General features: G+C 40.4%; 1 protein-coding gene across 1 annotated transcript in view; it reads right to left on the bottom strand.

The window, feature by feature from the left end:
• The window catches only part of LOC135204775 (histone-lysine N-methyltransferase PRDM16-like), a 68,859-nt gene that overhangs the window by 20,365 nt on the left and 28,494 nt on the right, over positions 1-20,000 (bottom strand). The window lies entirely within an intron of this gene.

Below are 20,000 nucleotides of genomic sequence, written 5' to 3'. Positions count from 1 at the left end.
GGTCACTTTCTGACATGTCTGTGCATTCACAAACTCACACAAACACGGTTTGTAGGTTGAGGTACACAAACCTTTGCCTCGTATGCTGACATAACAACTTTTAATGGCTCGTATATGTCACAAACGACAAACTTATATCGATTGTTGGTGTAGGCAGTGACACACACACACATAAACACATACAGGTCTCGTCGTAGACGTCCTTCACAAACAAATACACAAACACACAAGCATGCAAGCAGTCAGTATATCTGCCTGCGGGACGTTTGTGTACTTGCAAGCAATCACAAACCAACACTGTCTGTGCTCGACGGCACAAACAACATGTTTGTGTCTGTTTCCGTGTTGTTTGTGTGGTCAAACAAAGGGTTGTGTTGGTTTGTATGTGTGTTTGTTTGGGAAGAACTTGTAGTGTGTGTATTTGCATGTCCGTCGTTGCACGCACCAACAATGAATGTGTTTGTGGTTTGTGAGAATCCGGTAGACGCCATATGATTGTGAACAAACACAAACAATCAAGCTTGTTGTCCTTCGTTGTTGCCCACACAAGCAAAGAGACAAAAGAAACACGAAAAGCGTCAGTCAGACACCTGGGGTTTTAGAGAAAGAGAGAGAGAGAGAGAGAGAGAGAGAGAGAGAGAGAGAGAGAGAGAGACGCTAATGGCGTCTTTCGATTAAGAACAGGTACATTAAAACACCAAATTTATGATCCCAATCAAAGTCCCTCGTAGAAACTTAATCACGCACTGAGATCAACCCCAGCACGTGTGTACTATATACACACCGGTGTACACACACGTCATGTGAGAAGCATATATAGGTGTACGTGTCTGTGTGTGTGTAGTGTGTACATCCGTGAGCAGAATGTATACCATTCTGAGACATCTACTCATCAATTTCCTTATATTACATCTTCCGAACAAAAATCTCTTGACATTCCAATTCCTCACTTAATTCTCCAGTTCCAACTCTGCCTCCTTCTTGCTGGGCCATTTTAGGGTCGATACCCAGGGGCAGTATAGGGTCCAGAAAAGGGTTGTGGGGCTAGCAGCCTCATCTCTGGAGGTTTGTTGAGCACTGGGAGACCTCAGGCTATACTGATTGATAGCTGCCTCTTGTGTCGTGGTAACCAGTATAGTTATCAGATTCCTGGCTTCTAAGTTCTGTCATAAAAAGACTGAATTTATTCTAAAGTGAATGGGTGCTTATAGCATGACAATTCCGACAGTGGAATGCACTCAAGGAATCACTGAGCGCTTTGATGTTTATATCCCCACAGGTCATAATTTCTTTGAGCACTTCTGACAGAGCTCGAAGCTTTTACAGACAGTTTGACTGACAGAGATGTAGAGCCACTGGTACATCCAGCTTTCAAATGTACCCAAGGGCATTGATTCAGGTTTAGTCTGCTACAAATTGGTGTGTTCTGTCAGTGACTCTGGAAGAAGATTCTGGAAGCCCAGTCAGTTCTCATTCAGCAAAGGCTGGCCCTGCAATGTCAGAGATTTCAGAAGACTTTTTAGCTCAAGCAGTCAACGGAATCCAGTTGCAGGCAATGGTCAGATTTCAGAACACTTCACAGATTCCAGAGGAATCTCTGGTGTGTTCTGCCAGTGATTCTGGAAGAAGATTCTGGAAGCCCAGTCAGTTTTCATGTAGCAAGGTCTGGGGCTCTGGAACTTCACAAATTTCATAGGAATCTGAACACGTTGATTCTTGGATATGAAGTGGCCCTGCCTTTCTAAAATCACTGGGCACCCTTCTATCCAAGGATTTCTAGGTCCCTCTGCGATGCCAAAGCGCCTCAGCGGCGTGGTTGGTATGGTATTAGCGCCCCACTTCGGTGGTCTCGGGTTTGATTCTCGGCCATTCCATTGAGGAGTGAGAGATGTGTATTTCTGGTGATAGAAGTTCACTCTCGACGTGGTTCGGAAGTCACGTAAAGCCGTTGGTCCCGTTGCTGAATAACCACTGGTTCCATGCAACGTAAAAGCACCATACAAACAAATAAACCAAAGGGTATTTTCTTTTTTGCCTGAGTAAAGGAAAATTCTGGTCTAGAAAACAGTAATCATTGGTGATAGCAAGTCAGAAGAGGACAACATTGTTGAATTTAGGATTGTGTCCCCCTGTTCCTTATGAAGAAATCTATATAGCGGTCTTATATAAAGGTTAAGATAATTTTAGCACTTTTTTTTTAGTTTTATTCCTTGGCTTCTTTTTTAACTATATCTTGGCGCTTTTTGAGCTATGCCTTAGCACTTTTTTAGCTATACCATAGCACTTTTTGAGCTATACCTTAGCACTTTTTTAACTGTACCTTAGCACTTTTTCAGCTGTACCTAAGCCTTTTTTTTAGCTGTATTTAAAAATATTTTAGCTGTACCTAGCACTTTTCTCAGCTATACATTAACACTTTTTTCAACTGTACCTTAGCACTTTTCACATCTATACAGTAACACTTTTTTTAACTGTACTTTTGCACTTTTCTCAGCTATACATTAACACTTTTTTTAACTGTTCTTTGACACTTTTCTCAGCTATACATTAACACTTTTTTTAACTGTTCCTTAACACTTTTCTCAGCTATACATTAACACTTTTTTTTAACTGTAACTTAACACTTTTCTCAGCTATACATTAACACTTTTTTTTAACTGTAACTTAACACTTTTCTCAGCTATACATTAACACTTTTTTTAACAGTAACTTAGCACTTTTATCAGCTATACATTAACACTTTTTTTAACTGTAACTTAACACTTTTCTCAGCTATACATTAACACTTTTTTTTAACTGTAACTTAACACTTTTCTCAGCTATACATTAACACTTTTTTTTTTCTAACTAACTTAACACTTTTCTCAGCTATACATTAACACTTTTTTTAACTGTACCTTAGCACTTTTCTCATCTAAACATTAGCACTTTTTTTAACTGTAACTTAACACTTTTCTCAGCTATACATTAGCACTTTTTTAACTGTACCTTAGCTCATTTATCAAACATACAGGAAAAATCATCAGTTTGGCCTAAAAAAAATAAAAAGGACCCCAGTTTCCAATGACAACTTTTGGTAAAGAATTACGTAATATATTTCTCATTTCTCAGCCCAGCAACAGTGCCAGAATTGTAGGAAATATTCAGAAAATAATGAAAAAAAAAAACTATCACCGAGCCGTTGGTAATGAATCTCCCGTTTTCTATGAAGCACTTCCCCCGACGTCTTTTGAGGGGGTAACTCTGCCACAATGGCCGCTGGCCCCCGTTCTGGCGAAACATAATACAGTGAAAAGAAAGACTTGAAGAACTCGCTGCGTAATAGTGAGCCGAGGGGTGCATAGGTTGAACTTTAATGGGGTGGGAGGAGGGGGTGGGGGAAGGTCCCCCACCTACCACCCATTACTGAGCGTCGAAGACTCATAGTAAAGAAACAAGAGTCCTGTAATGGTGTCGTACTGTTTAGGTGTGAAGAGAGAAGAGGAGAGAGAGCCCTATTTTATTATATTCTCTCTCTCTCTCTCTCTCTCTCTCTCTCTCTCTCTCTCTCTCTCAAGGGGGAGAGTAACACGAACCCCTGCAGGCAAATGGGCTATTTAGCGTGTCATACGAGGTCAAATCACCCGCCCTAATGTCATTAGGGCGTGTCACGCGCCTCTTCTCCAGTGTCATATCCTGGGCATTGAAGACTCAGGGGGAGAGAGAGAGAGAGAGAGAGAGAGAGACAGATTCAAAGCCGAAACTCAACACCCCTCTCTCATTCCCCCCTGCGCCCAAACGGTATAACTTAACCCACAGCTGACCAGCAGAGGTCACGGCGAGAGGTCACGCCTTGGGTATATAGTACCCACACGTCGTGACCCGGTGATCGGTCACAGGTCATTCTACAATTCTCCGTTTCCGTCGTGGGAGGTGTTTTTGGAAGGGAGTGTCACGCGTGATTTGTCATGGGTTGTGAAGTAGAGAGAGAGAGAGAGAGAGAGTTACATACTCTAATATATAGTTTAATCATTTAATACCATTTTGAAAGGGGGCTAGAGGGGGTCGCAGACCCCCTGAATTTCTTGGGGAAGTACCTTTTTGACAAAATATTCATTGACTTTTCATTGATTATATTTTGCAAATCGTCAATGGACAAAGAAATGTACAAAAAAATAATGAATAAAAAAAGATAAAAATCATTCAAGATTTATTCAACGGTTCCAAGGAATCAGGAATTCCAGCCTGTAAAATAAAGCATTCCAGAAATATATATATATTCCAGGATTCCCACCTGGAATGGGGGGGAAGGAAGGAAGGAAGGCATTCCCATTTGCGACGAATCCCGATGTCATTAAAAAACACGCCTTCGGGAAGTATGTAAGCGGTGCACTTTCATTCGCTCAAAAGAGCGGCATCTGTATTCACCAGTTTGAAAAAATATATACAAAAAAACAAGAAAAATAAAATATATATAAGATGCATCTATTCATCATCTCCCATTTTCTATACGCGCGCGTTTTCTTCCAGGATTCGAGCGGCGACTCCGCCAAAATTCGCGCGTCCCGGTTGTCGATACGTGCGACCCTCCCATTCGACTCTGACGGGCGCGTCGCCCCTTTGTACACGCCTTCCCGCGACTGCACAAGCGAGTCCCGAATAGCGAGCGGCCTTTTGCCTGTGGCCTCTGGAGCAGAAAACGTTCGCTTAAACGCAAAACGCTTTTTTGATGGAGTGGATGAGGGCCTTTTTGGGGAGAGAGTCCGGAATGACGGTCGCGACCATTGCTCGAATCACGTCAGGTGGAAATTCCCCGCTTTTCAGCGAGGGATCCCCCCTTCCCCCTTCCCCCTACCCTCTATAACCTCCCCCTCCTCCCCCAACGAGGATATTCTCTGGATTTTTCTTATTGTGGACGATTATATCCTCATTTGGCTGAGGGCTCCGAGTGAGAGAGAGAGAGAGAGAGAGAGAGAGAGAGAGGAGCTTGACTTTTCAAGGAGTCATTAGAACAGGTCAGATGAAAGAGTGTTCCTCTCTCTCTCTCTCTCTCTTCTCTCCTCTCTCTGTGCAAATACATATACTCGTCAGCCATCAGTGAACTCTTATTCAGACTGATGTATATGTGCTTTGGGGCGTCTCTGACCCATCGCTGGTGCGACGCCAGTTGTATTCTTCGGCCAAATCTACTCACTCGCCGGGAAGAAGAACAACTCTTCGCAACCCCCGTTTGAGAGAGAGAGAGAGAGAGAGAGAGAGAGGGTGACCTCGTCGAGGTCCTCTCTCTCTCTCTCTTTCGTCCCCTATACTTGGTCACGTGCGGTTCTATTCATTTCGGCCAATTGCCGCCTGCGGACTAAAAAGCTCGTGGTTAGATTATGTTCTGTGAAGAGCATACATATTTACACTCTCTCTCTCTCTCTCTTCTCTCTCTCTCTCTCTCTCTCTCTCTCTGTTAGTGACATTGTGGGAAGCTATTATACAAACCTGCAATTGCTCACACACACACACACACGCGCGTGTGTGTGTACGTATATATACACATATATATAATATATCTTGAGTAACGACTACATTCATATTATTAATAATAATAATGATAATTTGAAATTTTACACTGCAACCTTCCACACGATAATAATAATAATAATAATAATAATAATAATAATAATAATAATAATAATAATAATAATAATAATAATAATAATAATAATAATTTGAAATCTTACACTTCAACCTTCCACACGGTTAATTTTTTTTTTTTTATGAATTACCCCTATATGACATTTTGAAATCCCTGTTTTGTTTACAACTACAGGGGCCTGTAGTTTTAACTTATGTACTCTGTAGCTAACTCTGTAACCCTGATATGGGTTTGACTGTCCAATCTGCTATCACAGGTATGTCTAAGACTGGCTATAGCTGATTGGCTAGCCTACAGAAGACTGGAATCAGTTACAAAACTGCAGTTCTACAACTACAGGGTTCTGTAGTTTTAACTTTTGTATTATGTAGCTAACTCTGTAACCCTGGAATAGGTTGACTGGCTAAATCTACTATCACAGGAATGTGTCTAAGACTGGTCTGGCTGTAGCCTGCAGATGACTGGATGTCTCAGACCAGAGCAGCTTTCTTGCCAAAATTGGATTCTATAAAATTACCATTCTTCTACAACTATAGGGTCCTGTAGTTAACTTTTGTATCCTGTAGCTAACTGTAGACCTGAGACGGGTTTGACTGGCTAATCTGCTATCACAGGAATGTGTAAGACTGGTCTGGCATAGCCTGCAGAAGACTGGGAGTCTCAGACCAGAGCGGCTGTCTTGCCAAGGTATACACCATCGAAGCACTAAGTAGAAGTGGACAGTATATATAGGACCTTCCCACAGTCCCACCGTCCTATTCCGACGACAGCCGTGTCCCCTAATGGGCCCAGGGGTTGGTGATGGAGTGGCCTAGGGCGTGATAGCAGGTTGCAGACACTGTCCAAACACCCTAGGTAGATATATCGCTCGGAATCGAGCAATTACCGCCGGCCAGAGTCAACATGGGACGCCCGTCGGATCCTCACAGAATTCGTCTTGTTTGGTGTCAACATAGAGACGACACTATTGAGTGGCTCTCTCTCTCTCTCTCTCTCTCTCTCTCTCTCTCTCTCTCTCTCTCTCTCTCTTCATTATTCATAGTGACGTTGCTAAACCTTATGATATCCTTCAGAGGTTTAGTTTACCCTTATTTCATGTCATCTGTCATTCGGGTTTATTGACGCGGTTTATTGCAATAATATTGATTCGTACGGTGTTTGTTAGATGATTTGTAAGTCGTGTTGCGTAAAGTCTTGATAATAATAATAATAATAATAATAATAATAATAATAATAATAATAATAATAATAATAATAATAATAATAATAATAATAATAATAATAATAATAAAGTAACAAGAACTGAAGGGATAAAGCTACCAGATGGGAACAACATCAAACACATAGATGAGACGGGATACAAATACCTGGGAATAATGGAAGGAGGGGATATAAAACGCCATGAGATGAAGGACACGATCAGGAAAGAATATATACAGAGACTCAAGGCGATACTCAAGTCAAAACTCAACGCCGGAAATATGATAAAAGCCATAAACACATGGGCAGTGCCAGTAATCAGATACAGCGCAGGAATAGTGGAATGGACGAAGGCAGAACTTCGCAGCATAGACCAAAAAACGAGGGAACATATGACAATACACAAAGCACTATACCCAAGAGCAAATACGGACAGACTATGCATAACACGAAAGGAAGGAGGGAGGGGACTACTAAGCATAGAGGACTGCGTCAACATCGAGAACAGAGCACTGGGGCAATATTAGAAAACCAGTGAAGACGAGTGGCTAAAGAGTGCATGGGAAGAAGGACTGATAAAAGTAGACGAAGACCCACAAATATACAGAGACAGGAGAATGACAAACAGAACAGAGGACTGGCACAACAAACCAATGCACGGACAATACATGAGACAGACTAAAGAAATAGCCAGCGATGACACGTGCCAATGGCTACTGAGGGGAGAGCTCAAGAAGGAAACTGAAGGAATGATAACAGCGGCACAAGATCAGTCCCTAAGAACCAGATATGTTCAAAGAACGATAGATGGAAATAACATCTCTCCCGTATGCAGGAAGTGCAATACGAAAAATGAAACCATAAACCACATAGCAAGCGAATGTCCGGCACTTGCACGGAACCAGTACAAAAAGAGGCATGATTTAGTAGCAAAAGCCCTCCACTGGAGCCTGTGCAAGAAACACCAGCTACCTTGCAGTAATAAGTGGTACTAGCACCAACCTGAAGGAGTGATAGAAAACGATGAGGCAAAGATCCTCTAGGACTATGGTATCAGAACAGATAGGGTGATACTTGCAAACAGACCAGACGTGACGTTGATTGACAAAATCAAGAAGAAAGTATCACTCATTGATGTCGGAATACCATGGGACACAAGAGAAGAGAAAGAGAGGGAAAAAATGGGTAAGTATCAAGACCTGAAAATAGATATAAGAAGGATTTGGGATATGCCAATGGAAATCGTACCCATAATCATAGGGAGCACACTATGGCACGATCCCAAGATCCTCCCTGAAAGGAATCTGGAAAAACTAGAGGCTGAAGTAGCTCCAGGACTCATGCAGAAGTGTGTGATCTTAGAAACGGCGCACATAGCAAGAAAAGTGATGGGCTCCTAAGGAGGCAGGATGCAACCCGGAACCCCACACTATAAATACCACCCAGTCGAATTAGAGGACTGTGGTAGACCAAAAAAAAAAAAAATAATAATAATATTAATAGTCGAATGTACCTGGCCAACAGGTAATGAGTGGCCCATTCCTCTCTCTCTCTCTCTCTCTCTCTCTCTCTCTCTCTCTCTCTCTCTCTCTCTCTCTCTCTCTCATAATAATAATAATAATAATAATGATAATAATAATGATAGTCGAATGTACCTGCATATCGGGCAGCTAGTGGCCCACCCTCTCTCTCTCTCTCTCTCTCTCTCTCTCTCTCTCTCTCTCTCTCTCTAATAATAATGATAATATAATAATATGTATTAGTCGACTGTACCTACTTGCATTTATATATATATATATATATATATATATATATATATAGTATCTATATATATCTATCTTATATATATAGATATATATATATATATATATAATATATAATTAATATTTATATATAGAGAGAGAGAGAGAGAGAGAGAGAGAGAGAGAGAGAGAGAGAGAGAGAGAGAGAGAGGGGCGGGGAAGGGGGCCGTCTGCTCCCCCGCCCCCATCCCCAAAGACTTCAGTCCAAATTGCACACGGGACGTATAATTAAACTCTGCAGGATCTATCCATTCATTTCGAAATAGAAAAAAAAAATAATAAAAAAATAAAAAATCGTCTAGGTATTTCGCGCCATAAAAGATCAGAGGAAATTACTTCGCGCTTAATTTTAATGGAGAGAGAGAGAGAGAGAGAGAGAGTTATAGAAAGTCCAAAAACCAAAAACTACCAATTAAAACTTGTCGCTTTCGCGAGCGACAAGTTTTGCTCGCTGGAGAGAGAGAGAGAGAGAGAGAGAGAGAGAGAGAGAGAGAGAGAGAGAGAGAGAGCACAACTCCGTTCCCTTGGGTCGAATGGGACATGGTAAAGTGTTGGTAAAAATATTGCATAAAATTGAATAAAAACGAGAGAGAGTGTCCAGCAAAGATACACCAATCGATCAATCAAGAGGCCACAAACAAAAGCGTTCAGACGACACTTATGCAAAAACGAATCGAGATTGGAAAATAAAAAAGTAATAAAAATATTTTAAGAAACTTAAAGAATTTTGAAACATTTTTATATCTATTTTTCAATTTTCAAAAAAATCACTTAAAAACTTAATGATAAATTTTGTTTTCATATTTTTGAATTTTGAAAAGAAAATCATTTTAAGAAATAAATATTGAAATATCTTTTATTTTTCAATTTTGAAAAGTAAAAATAAATCCATTTTAAAAAATCATTTTTAGATTTTTTAATTTCAGATTTTTAAAAGCGTAAAAAAATTATTTTTAGAAAACAATTTGAAATATTTTCTATATATGCATCAATTTTTTAAATACGTAAAAAAAAACACTTAGATTATTTTCTTTATTTTCAAATTTATTTGTTTGATTGAAAATTTCCAGAGAAAACTTTAGAATTTTTTATTATTAAAATATAAAGAAAAACCATTTTTTTTAATTTGTAAAAACTATTCAATGAAAAATCGAAAACAATTTTTTTAAACTAAAATATTTTCAATTAAAAAATAAAAAATTGGAAAATAAATAACCAAAAATAAAATATTTTCAATTAAAAAAAATTAGAAATTCGCAAAATTCGAAAACACACTTTTAAACAAAAAATTAAATAATTTTAATTAAAAAATCAAAAATTCGAAAAAAAATTAACCAAAAATAAAATATTTTCAATTAAAAAAATTAGAAATTCGCAAAATTCTAAAAACACACTTTTAAACAAAAAATGAAATATTTTCAATTAAAAAGAAATAAAAAAAATTCGGGAGAAATCGCAAATAACTTGTCACAGAAACTGGAAAAACATTTGAGGATTATCTTCAATTAAAGTCTGAGGACCCTATTACACCCCACTAAGGAAAAAAGGGGGTGGGGGTGGGTGGGGGAAGGGGGCAGTTGAGAGTGAGAACCTGTAATTTATGTTCGTTCTGATTCAATGGGGGGGGGGGGGGGGGGGGGACCTCAACTTCTCATCCGTACCTCATTTCATGGATACACCGTTTTACCTGTTAATGAGTTACCTGTGTGTGTAGGGGCGGGGGTGTGTCTGGGAGCCATGATCGTGCGTCTGGCAATGCGATAGGTGCGCCAGCAACACATGCCACCACCAGGCCGAGGCTGAGAGTTTCATGCAGCATTATGTATAGGTTGTACAGAGAACATTTTTTTTTTTCACTTGATAATGTTTATATTCAATAATTTTAACTTTATTTCTTTGAGAGAGAGAGAGAGATCCTAGAGAGAGAGAGAGAGAGAGATCCATATATATATCTACAGAGAGAGAGAAGAGAGAGAGAGAGATCCTTATATATATATTATATATATATATATATATATATATATGATATATAGTATATATATATATATATAAATATATAAATATATATCATATGTACACACACACACACACACACACAGAGAGAGAGAGAGAGAGAGAGAGAGAGAGAACTTCAACCGACCATAAGGACGACATGCCCCTTAATTCCTCACGGGAGATTCGCCCTTAAGAGCAACGCCCCTAAATGAGGCTGTTCATTTTTGTCCAACATTGAGGCTTGATAATATCTTTGATTTTTAATCTTCCTTCCTGTTCACCTGTCCTCTCTCTCTCTCTCTCGCTATTTCTCTTGTTGTAGGATCTCTCTCTCTCTCTCTCTCTCTCTCTCTCGTAGTGAAATTGAACTTTATTTCCTTCGCGCCGTCTCCGTTCATTAAGCGTCCCCCGCGTCCGAATCCCGCCGTCGGACTTCGACTTCCCCTTCGGCTTCGCCGCACGCGTATCCGTTTTGGGAATCCTCCGCCTTCGGGAATCCGCCAACCGCGTCTGGAATCCGGCAGTTGGAATTCGCCTCGAGATGCGTCGCAGAGGGAATTAGACGGGATATATAAATGATAGTTCGGTATCATCTGAAACCGAGGTCTTGAAGACGGGAATCGGACACCGGCACACCGCCGAGAGACTCGCTGGCTGGTGCAGGACACAAAGACTGGAGATCGATTCAACGTTTGTACGTCTCTCTCTCTCTCTCTCTCTCTCTCTCTCTCTCTCTCTCTCTCTCTCTCTCTCTCACGGAGGAGGAGGAAGAGGAAGAGGAAGAATAAGGAACCTTTAAAACGCCATTACAGGTTTTTCTCTCTCCAAGAGATTTAGGCGAACATTAGGCCTATATGTATAGCCGAGCCATGGCGTCTTTGAGTATATTTGGGTCGTATTAAACCCATTTCCAGCTGGTTATCTCTTTAGCTAAGGGTCAAACACACACACACACAGACACACACACACACACTTTCTCTCTCTCTCTCTCTCTCTCTCTCTCTCTCTCTCTCTCTCTCTCTCTCTCTCAAGTAAAGCTCCATTGGTCTAAGCAGGTGGCTTCGACTATATAGCGCGTTTGTGACCAAATCTTTTTTTTAACATTGTTACGTTTATTTCGATTATCTATCCAGATATCTACTTATCTACGCATCCAAGCGTCACCTTAGCTCTATATCTATCTATATATACATCCTTATATACGGATATTTATCCATGTAAACAGCATTAGTTAAAATAAATCGAAAAACCACGACGCCACAGTGGACAGAGAATAGTCGAGTGGTTGTCGGCCACAGAATTATTCTCTCTCACACTTTCCCCGTAATCATTTGGCCATAACATGGAATTAAGGGCGCGTGCTGACACTCACTCTCCCTCTCCCTATCGCTCTCTCTCTCCCTCTCCCGCCCGCACCCGCGGCACGTGCTTCAAACACGCCCACGCCCAAGAGCGTTCGCGTGAGTTCGCGCCATTGTCGAAGAAGGCGGCGGGCGGCCGGTTAGTACTATATGTATGTAGGGCTTTCGCGTGACGTCATCAGAGTATGGATAGAGATCTATGGATGCCATCTTAGAGGGTTAGGGGTGGTTTTTAAAGGTTTATCCGACCCCCTCCCCTCCCCCCCCCACAAAAGAAGGGGTTTCTCTCTCTCTCTCTCTCTCTCTCTCTCTCTCTCTCTCTCTCTCTCTCTCGAGACAAGTTTCCCACACTCGAGCTGATGGTAGCGTGATATACTAAGGCTTCGCTGTGTCAACTAGTCTAAGCACTTAGCATTGATCCATTAAGCTCTCTCTCTCTCTCTCTCTCTCTCTCTCTCTCTCTCTCTCTCTCGTGATAAAAACATAAGCCATAGTAATCGTACAATTCGTTTATACGAGACACATGATTTAAAACCTTGTCCCAATCTGCATATTAAACGAGAAACATGACAAGAACCTCTGTTGGAATTGAATGTCTTTTAATTGCGTTTTGAATCTCTCTCTCTCTCTCTCTCTCTCTCTCTCTCTCTCTCTCTCTCGACTTTTGACCCCATCATGACCTTATATGTCCTCTTTAGGAGGCTCCGAAGATGTCCTTGTTCTTGTTGAGGTTTACAAACTATCTGAGGAATCCTGAAGACAAGAGACGCCCTTTGTGGGGGACTCCAAGGATTCTAGTGTCCTTGATGTGTTCTTGAATTGTATGAGGAATCCTCAAGACCTCAGATGTCCACTGTAGGAGGAGGCTCCGAAGATTTTAGATATCCTTTTTGAGGTCTACAATTGATCCGAAGGTTCCTGAAGACCTCAGATTTCATCTTCAGGTGGCTCCAGGGATTCTAGTGCCCTTGATGTGTTCTTCATTTGTTTGAGGAATCCTCAGGACCTCAGGTGTCCTCTGTAGGAGGCTCTGATGAAGACTGATATCCTTGTTGAGGTCTACAATTGATCCGAAGGTTCCTGTAGACCTCTGATTGTTCACTGTGTCTCCCATTCGTCTTCATGTCAGCTTCGTATCTCAAGCAACGCTCGAAGGAAATGAGATGATATTTGACATTTATCTTCATGAAGGAACCATCTAGAGATGACTTAACTTTTGGGAAAAATCAGCCCAGAAATAATGATTGTTTTTTCGTCATGGAAACCATCTCAGGTTACGCGCTCGCGTGGAAAGAAACGAAAAATGACATGGAAAGCAATCTTGTCCAGATGTCTGTTTGCGAAGACATCAAACCAAAACATGAAAGAGAATATGCAAGCTTTGGCTGCTTATACGAAGTCAGTATTGAGTTCCGCTAACATCGTAATAAAATAAGTCGCTTGTTGATAAATTGAGTCTCGACCCATTTCGAAACGAAGACTGAAAGCAACGTGAGTGATTTTACAGCCAATTAAGTATCAAGTAATGAGACGTAATAATACAAGGGACCTTTTTTATATAAGCTTTTAAAAGGGGCTTGGCTGTGGGTCCCCCCAATGAAACCGCTACCCAGATAGGTTTACGTATGAGAATGATAAATATGCAGACCATTAAATTGATGTCCTATTATGAATTAGGGGAGAGGACGTGTGTAGCTATAGCTAGCCCTCCCCAGAACACATACACACACAACACATACACACACATACACACATGCACATACTTCTCAAACGAATCTTTCTGTCATAACATTATGTATGCACAGTAGCTGTCGAACTCCTTACTAAAAAAATGCGAGAGAGAGAGAGAGAGAGAGAGAGAGAGAGAGAGAGAGAGAGAGAGAGAGAGAGAGTTAGTTGAAGACCACTTCCAGTCTCGACTCGTATATCTTACTTTATGCCTCCATTGTATCGACATTTACGACGGGAGTAGTTAGATGTGCTTCATTAACAATCTCCCTCTCCCCTCTCTCCCTCCCACCCCCTCTGGCCTAGAGGGGCGCGAGAGAGAGAGAGAGAGAGAGAGGGCGTGAAGACCTAATTACATCATAATGACGTCATAATGACGTCTTGATGACCGCTGTTAAATCGAGAGTGCGCGGATTTCAAACGTGGGAGACACATACCTACACCCCACCCCCCCCCTCGTTCGCCATATCTTGATATTCCACTATTTCGTCTAGATTCGCCTTTCCTAATAAGGGTCGTATATCATTCGGGGGTGTTGGGGGGGGAGGGGGGGGGGGGTGTTTACGGGCCCGAACGTAAATGTGTATTCCGTCGATTCGCTGTACCTGGAGGATTGATTTCGGGAATAATTACCGGCTCCTTGTTGGGTCTAATTCGGGGAGTTTTACGACGCGAGACTTGGAGGAGGAGGAGAATTTCCGTTTCGTCGTTCCAGATTTTTATTATTCGAGCTGGAATTGTCATATAACTGGGGCTGCTTATTTCGTGTTGGCTGTGATTTCTGGGAGGACGCAGCCTTCCTCCTCCTCCTCCTACGTCCTGCGCTTTCATTTCGCCATCTTTTTTTTCACGGTAAAGATATGAAAATAGTTCTTTTTTTTTTTTATCTCAGTTTTTCAGTCCAACTTCGTAGCTTTTCGGAACTTCGACAGTTCAAGCGGAGAGATGTAACGCGCTATTAACCTAAAACAATAATAATAAGTAATAATTATTATTATTGTTATTATTATTGTTTTGTCAACATGTTTCGACTGCCTCGTAGGTCATCGTCAGGACGAGTTAGCGGTTCCTCCGCTAACCCGTCCTGAGGATGACCTGCGAGGAGGTCGAAATATGTAGGCGAAAGAAGTATAATACAGCAGAATAATAATAATAATAATAATAATAATAATAATAATAATAATAATAATAATAATAATAATAATAATATTCTTTGGAAGCATAGAAATGGTTACAGGTTAACACTATGTCGTCCTTCATATTTCAGATTATTCTCTCTCTCTCTCTCTCTCTCTCTCTCTCTCTCTCTCTCTCTCTCTCTCTCTCTCTCTCTCACATATATAACCAAATAACCCCCTCTTCCGCTGACCATCTTACAGCCACTTATATCCACCTCATTCGTCATGCTAACTAGTGTGCACCCATTACCATCTGATTACAGACACGGCCGGCCATTCACAAATGGACCGGTATAGTGTTTGCTCTTTTTAAGAAAATGGCCAACTTGGGGCTCCCGCCCCACCCGTCCCCCCAGTAATTGAAATAACGACCTAATGGCGTCTTTGCCGGATAATTAGGGATCGAGAGTCGACGGTATACATGCATGCCACGCTGCTGTTAAAAATGGAAATACAGGCCACGATGTTTTATTTTACTTTTTTTTTTCTTTTTCTCGGGGCGCGATTCCTTGGGACTCTCCTTATTCTTCTGTTTTGAGGGGTCGTTCGGTGCGTCTTGATTGGTGGTGTTTGGTGATTAGAAGGCGCGTTCGTTGTCTTCTCATTAGTCTTCTGTTTTGAGGGCTCGTTCTGCGCTCTCTGATTGCCGTTCTGGGAGATTCCTGGCCTTTTACGACAGTAATTTTGTCTGTAGTATACCTCCTGATCTGTTTTGAGGGCCCGTTCGTTATGATTATTTTTAATCTTCAGAATCTCTTGATTTTTCAGGTAGCTCAGTATCCAGTAGTGATGATATTGTGGAGAGATCTTGTCTTAATTGGTCTTTAAGGTGATCCTCCAACTTTAAGGGCTAGCTGTGTTCTGAGAGAGCAAGTAGTGATAACATTTGGGAGAGATCTTAGCCACGTCTTAATTGGTTTTTCAGGTGATCCTCCAACTTCAAGGGCTAGCTGTGTTCTGAGAGAGCAACACTGCTCCCTCAGACTTCAACCAAGGTTCCCCTTTTTCAGGTCCTGGTTGCAACTCTGAGTCACACGTGAGGAGGTCGTATAGATTTGTAGTAAATATACCCTTCTCTAAATCCTGGTCTCAAGGATTATATAGGTCGTAGTTCGTAGGTCTTCCTCTTGCGTCCTGCATTTTGGTGGGAAAGTCACAGCTTTCCTCTGTGTCCCAATTTTTTTTTTTTTTTGCAGGACCACAGCCATCGTCTTGTGTCCCGATTTTCAGTGTCCCAAATGTCTCGCAGTCAAGATATACCCCTTTTCCAATCCTGGATTATACAAGCCACAGCTCATAGTATAGCTCTTGTGTTCCTCACCCCCAAAAAAGATGCGCCTTGTGCCTCCCGTCCGTGCCAGAGGGCGCTGCCCCATCGACGAATCGCGTCGCCTATAGAGTCGTTGACGAACTCCCAGCGGAGAGCGACTTCTCCTAATCTTCTTCTGGGTGACTGACGTCCCCGCGACGCGTGCCTGAGTGCCATTTCGTCCAGGCCTGGACGAGATAGCGTCACCTCGCTCTCGGCCATTTGATAACGCGGTCGTAAATCACGGCAATCGAGTCACGATGGAGTCTCGTTGGCATTCGAGACTTGAATTCCCGCGTGACGCAACTAAGTATAGCCCGGGAAGGCGCAAGAAAGAAGAAGACCCTATATTGTTGTAGGAGGGCCGCGTCTTCCTTCAGGAGACCTCGCGAAGGGGGCTTTTTTGAGTCGGACGAATGAACCACAAGAAGAAGAAGAAGATAAAGAAGAAGAAGAAGAAGATGAAGAAGAAGAAGAAGAAGAAGAAGAAGAATATAGCATAATTCGTCCAGCAGAGAGAGTGCCACTTTTGGCGCGCAAATTCGCGCCTCGAGTTTCACGATGTGTCAGATTGCTGCTTGGCATTCCAACCGCCCTGGTGAGGATGTGGGCACCTTGCATGCAGGTGGTGGTGGTGCCCGCGTCTAGCCCAGGCCCGGGGGCGAGAGGAGGGAGACAGGACATTAAAAGGATCTCTCTCTCTCTCTCTCTCTCTCTCTCTCTCTCTCTCTCTCTCTCTCTCTCTCGTTTGTCAAGATAGAATACTTCTTGATTTTTTGTCGTGCGTCCCGTGGCATTTTTGTTCTCTCTCTCTCTCTCTCTCTCTCTCTCTTTTCGTGCGAAGGTAAAAAGCACCCCGGGCCAATCCACGTTGTCATCACCATAAATTGGGGTGGAACCCGGTTCCTGTTGTTTATTGTGGTGGGACCTTTCGTCGTGATATCGAATTGAAGGTGGAGAGAGAGAGAGAGAGAAAGGAATTCACTCTCTCTCTCTCTCTCTCTCGTCTCTCTCTCTCTCTCCTCTCTCTCTCTCTCTAGTATATTATAACAGTAATAATCTTTATCATTATAATATTTATTATAAGGCTCTCTTTGGCAAATGAATAATAATAATAATAATAATAATAATAATAATAATAATAATAATAATAATAATAATAATAATAATAATAATAACAACAAACTTGCCTCCCGTAGCCATTTTCCACAGGTAACCAGACACTCACCTGCAAAAGAAAAAAAAGGAGAATAATTAAGACGTGGTGTTGCTAAGGTTGCTGGGGGCGGGGGGGGGGCGGGGGGGGGGGGGGTTTAGGGGGTTGGGGGGGTATGCAGAGGAATTTCTGTATTCGGGGAAGGCGGTGTATCGATGCATTGAAGAGACTTAATCGATTTTAAAGTTTTATTCTATATATTTGTTAAATTTGTTAAATTCAAAGGCTTAAAGTTTACTATTATTATTATTATTATTATTATTATTATTATTATTATTATTATTATTATTATTATTATTATTATCTACAGAAAATTATTAAAAACACAACTTAATCTGTATAAACCACTTAAAGACAAACACAGTTAATGATAATGTTGCAATACGCAGCTGGCATTGAGTCAGCTGCGGTGGGTTGCAGCACCAGCTAGGTTTATAGGAGAGGGTGTGAGGCTAGCAGCCTCATCCCGTGTGCGTGTGGTCAAGACTCATAGATTGTTTGTACTGACTCGTGTGTCAAACCTTTATGCTGTAAAGTTGGTATTGCTAATGAGATTATTCGTTCGGTATTTTACACATCTTGAATAGGATTGTTTTTTAATTTATTAATTTTTTAACATACAATAGTTTTTATTTTGTTGATTTTATGCACATCTTCCGTTGGATAGTTTTTTAAAAACATTTTCTTAACATAGAATAGTTTATTCTATTCATTTTATAGGTCTATTTAGGCCTAGATATGGTCTCGTAAAAAATTATTTTGAATCATTATTAGAAAAAAACTGTTATGGCTTTTACTCAAATGCGTTACCTAACCAATATTTTTTACACATCTTGACGTAGAATAGTGTTTTTTATTATTCATTTTATAGGCCTATTTAGGCCTAAATAACGTCGCGTTAACAAAAAATATTCATTTGAATCGTAATTTAAAAAATATGTTATGGCTTTCATCCAAGTGCGTTGCCTAGCCAGTATATTTTTACACATCTTGACATATATTTTTTCTTTTTAAATCTTTCATATAATAGTTTTTTTATCCGTTGTATAGGCGTATTTAGGCCTAAGCTCTCGTAAAAAAATATTCATTTGAATCGTAATTAAAAACAAATTTGTTTTGGGTTTTTAAACATCTTGACGTAGAATAGTTTTTTTTTTTAATCTTACATAGAATAGTTTTATTTTATTCCTTTTATAGACCTGTTTAGGCCTAATCTCTTATAAAAAAAATATTCATTTGAATCGTAATTAAAAAAAAATTCGGTTTTTGGCTTTTAAACATCTTGACATAGAATATATTTTTTTAAATCTTACATAGAATAGTTTTATTTTATTCATTTTATAGACCTCTTTAGGCTTAATCTCTTATAATAAAAAAAATTCATTTGAATCGTATTAAAAACAAACCTGTTAAGGGCTTTTAAACATCTTGACATAGAATTTTTTTGTTAATCTTACATAGAATAGTTATTTTTCATTCATTTTATAGGCCTATTTAGGCCTAAATAAGCTCTCGTAAAAATTTTTTCATTCGAATCGCAATTAAAAACGAACCTGTTATGGGCATTTATCCAAATGCGTTACCTGGTCGAAAGCATATATAGTATAGCTATTTCCCGCTGCTTGCTTTTGGGGCAGAGAGAGAGAGAGAGAGAGAGAGAGAGAGAGAGAGAGCCCCACAGCCTTTGGGGTCCCTTTGTAGTCCCGTGCCACCCGCCGCTAACAATTTGGCACCGACAAGGACGGCGCTAATTGGTATAGCCGGGTTCCTGTCGCCACCAAGCGCCAGCTGATAGCTTTTGCTTTTGCCAGATTACCATTTAGATGAGTCTCTCTCTCTCTCTCTCTCTCTCTCTCTCTCTCTCTCTCTTTGATGTCGCCAAGCGATAGTCATTAAAAATTCCATATCTCTGTGTGTGTATATACATACTTTTTTTTGTTCGTACAAGTCGATGAGTGACACATGACGCCACCGGTGCGAATATAATTGGTGTTTTTTTTTCTATTATATTTCTTTTTCTTTTTGGACGCGAAAATGTGCTTAGTACAGGCGCGTCGAAATTCCCAAAAATGCTGTTTTTTCCAAATGGTTTTTTAAGGGCTTGGGGGGGGGGGGGGGGGGTGGTGGCGGGATTGCTTCATTAATGACTATAGGGAACAGGTATATAAGGGTGATTTTGGTTTTCGATTATATATATATATATATATATATATATATATATATATATATATATATATATATATATATATATATAATACCTTTGATACTACAGTACTCACAACAACAACAGTACAATAATAACAAAGATATATAACTATTATAATAACAATAAAAAACCAATATATATATGCATACATATACATATATATATTGTATACATATCCATATATAATATACCTTTTGATACCATATATAATATACCTTTGATATTATAATATCTCACAACCCCAAAATAACAATAATAAAGCAATAATAACAAAGATATATAACTGTTATAATACCCCACGACAACAACAATAAAAAAAAGCAACAACCGGCAACCCAAACACGAATCATGCAAAAGTTGCCAAAAACGAAATGCCTTCAAT

This window comes from Macrobrachium nipponense, chromosome 47 (genome assembly GCF_015104395.2).
Source record: "Macrobrachium nipponense isolate FS-2020 chromosome 47, ASM1510439v2, whole genome shotgun sequence".
In the NCBI taxonomy this organism is placed as follows: domain Eukaryota; kingdom Metazoa; phylum Arthropoda; class Malacostraca; order Decapoda; family Palaemonidae; genus Macrobrachium; species Macrobrachium nipponense.
Note: the sequence above shows the minus strand (reverse complement) of the source record. Positions and strands in the feature narration are given on the sequence as shown.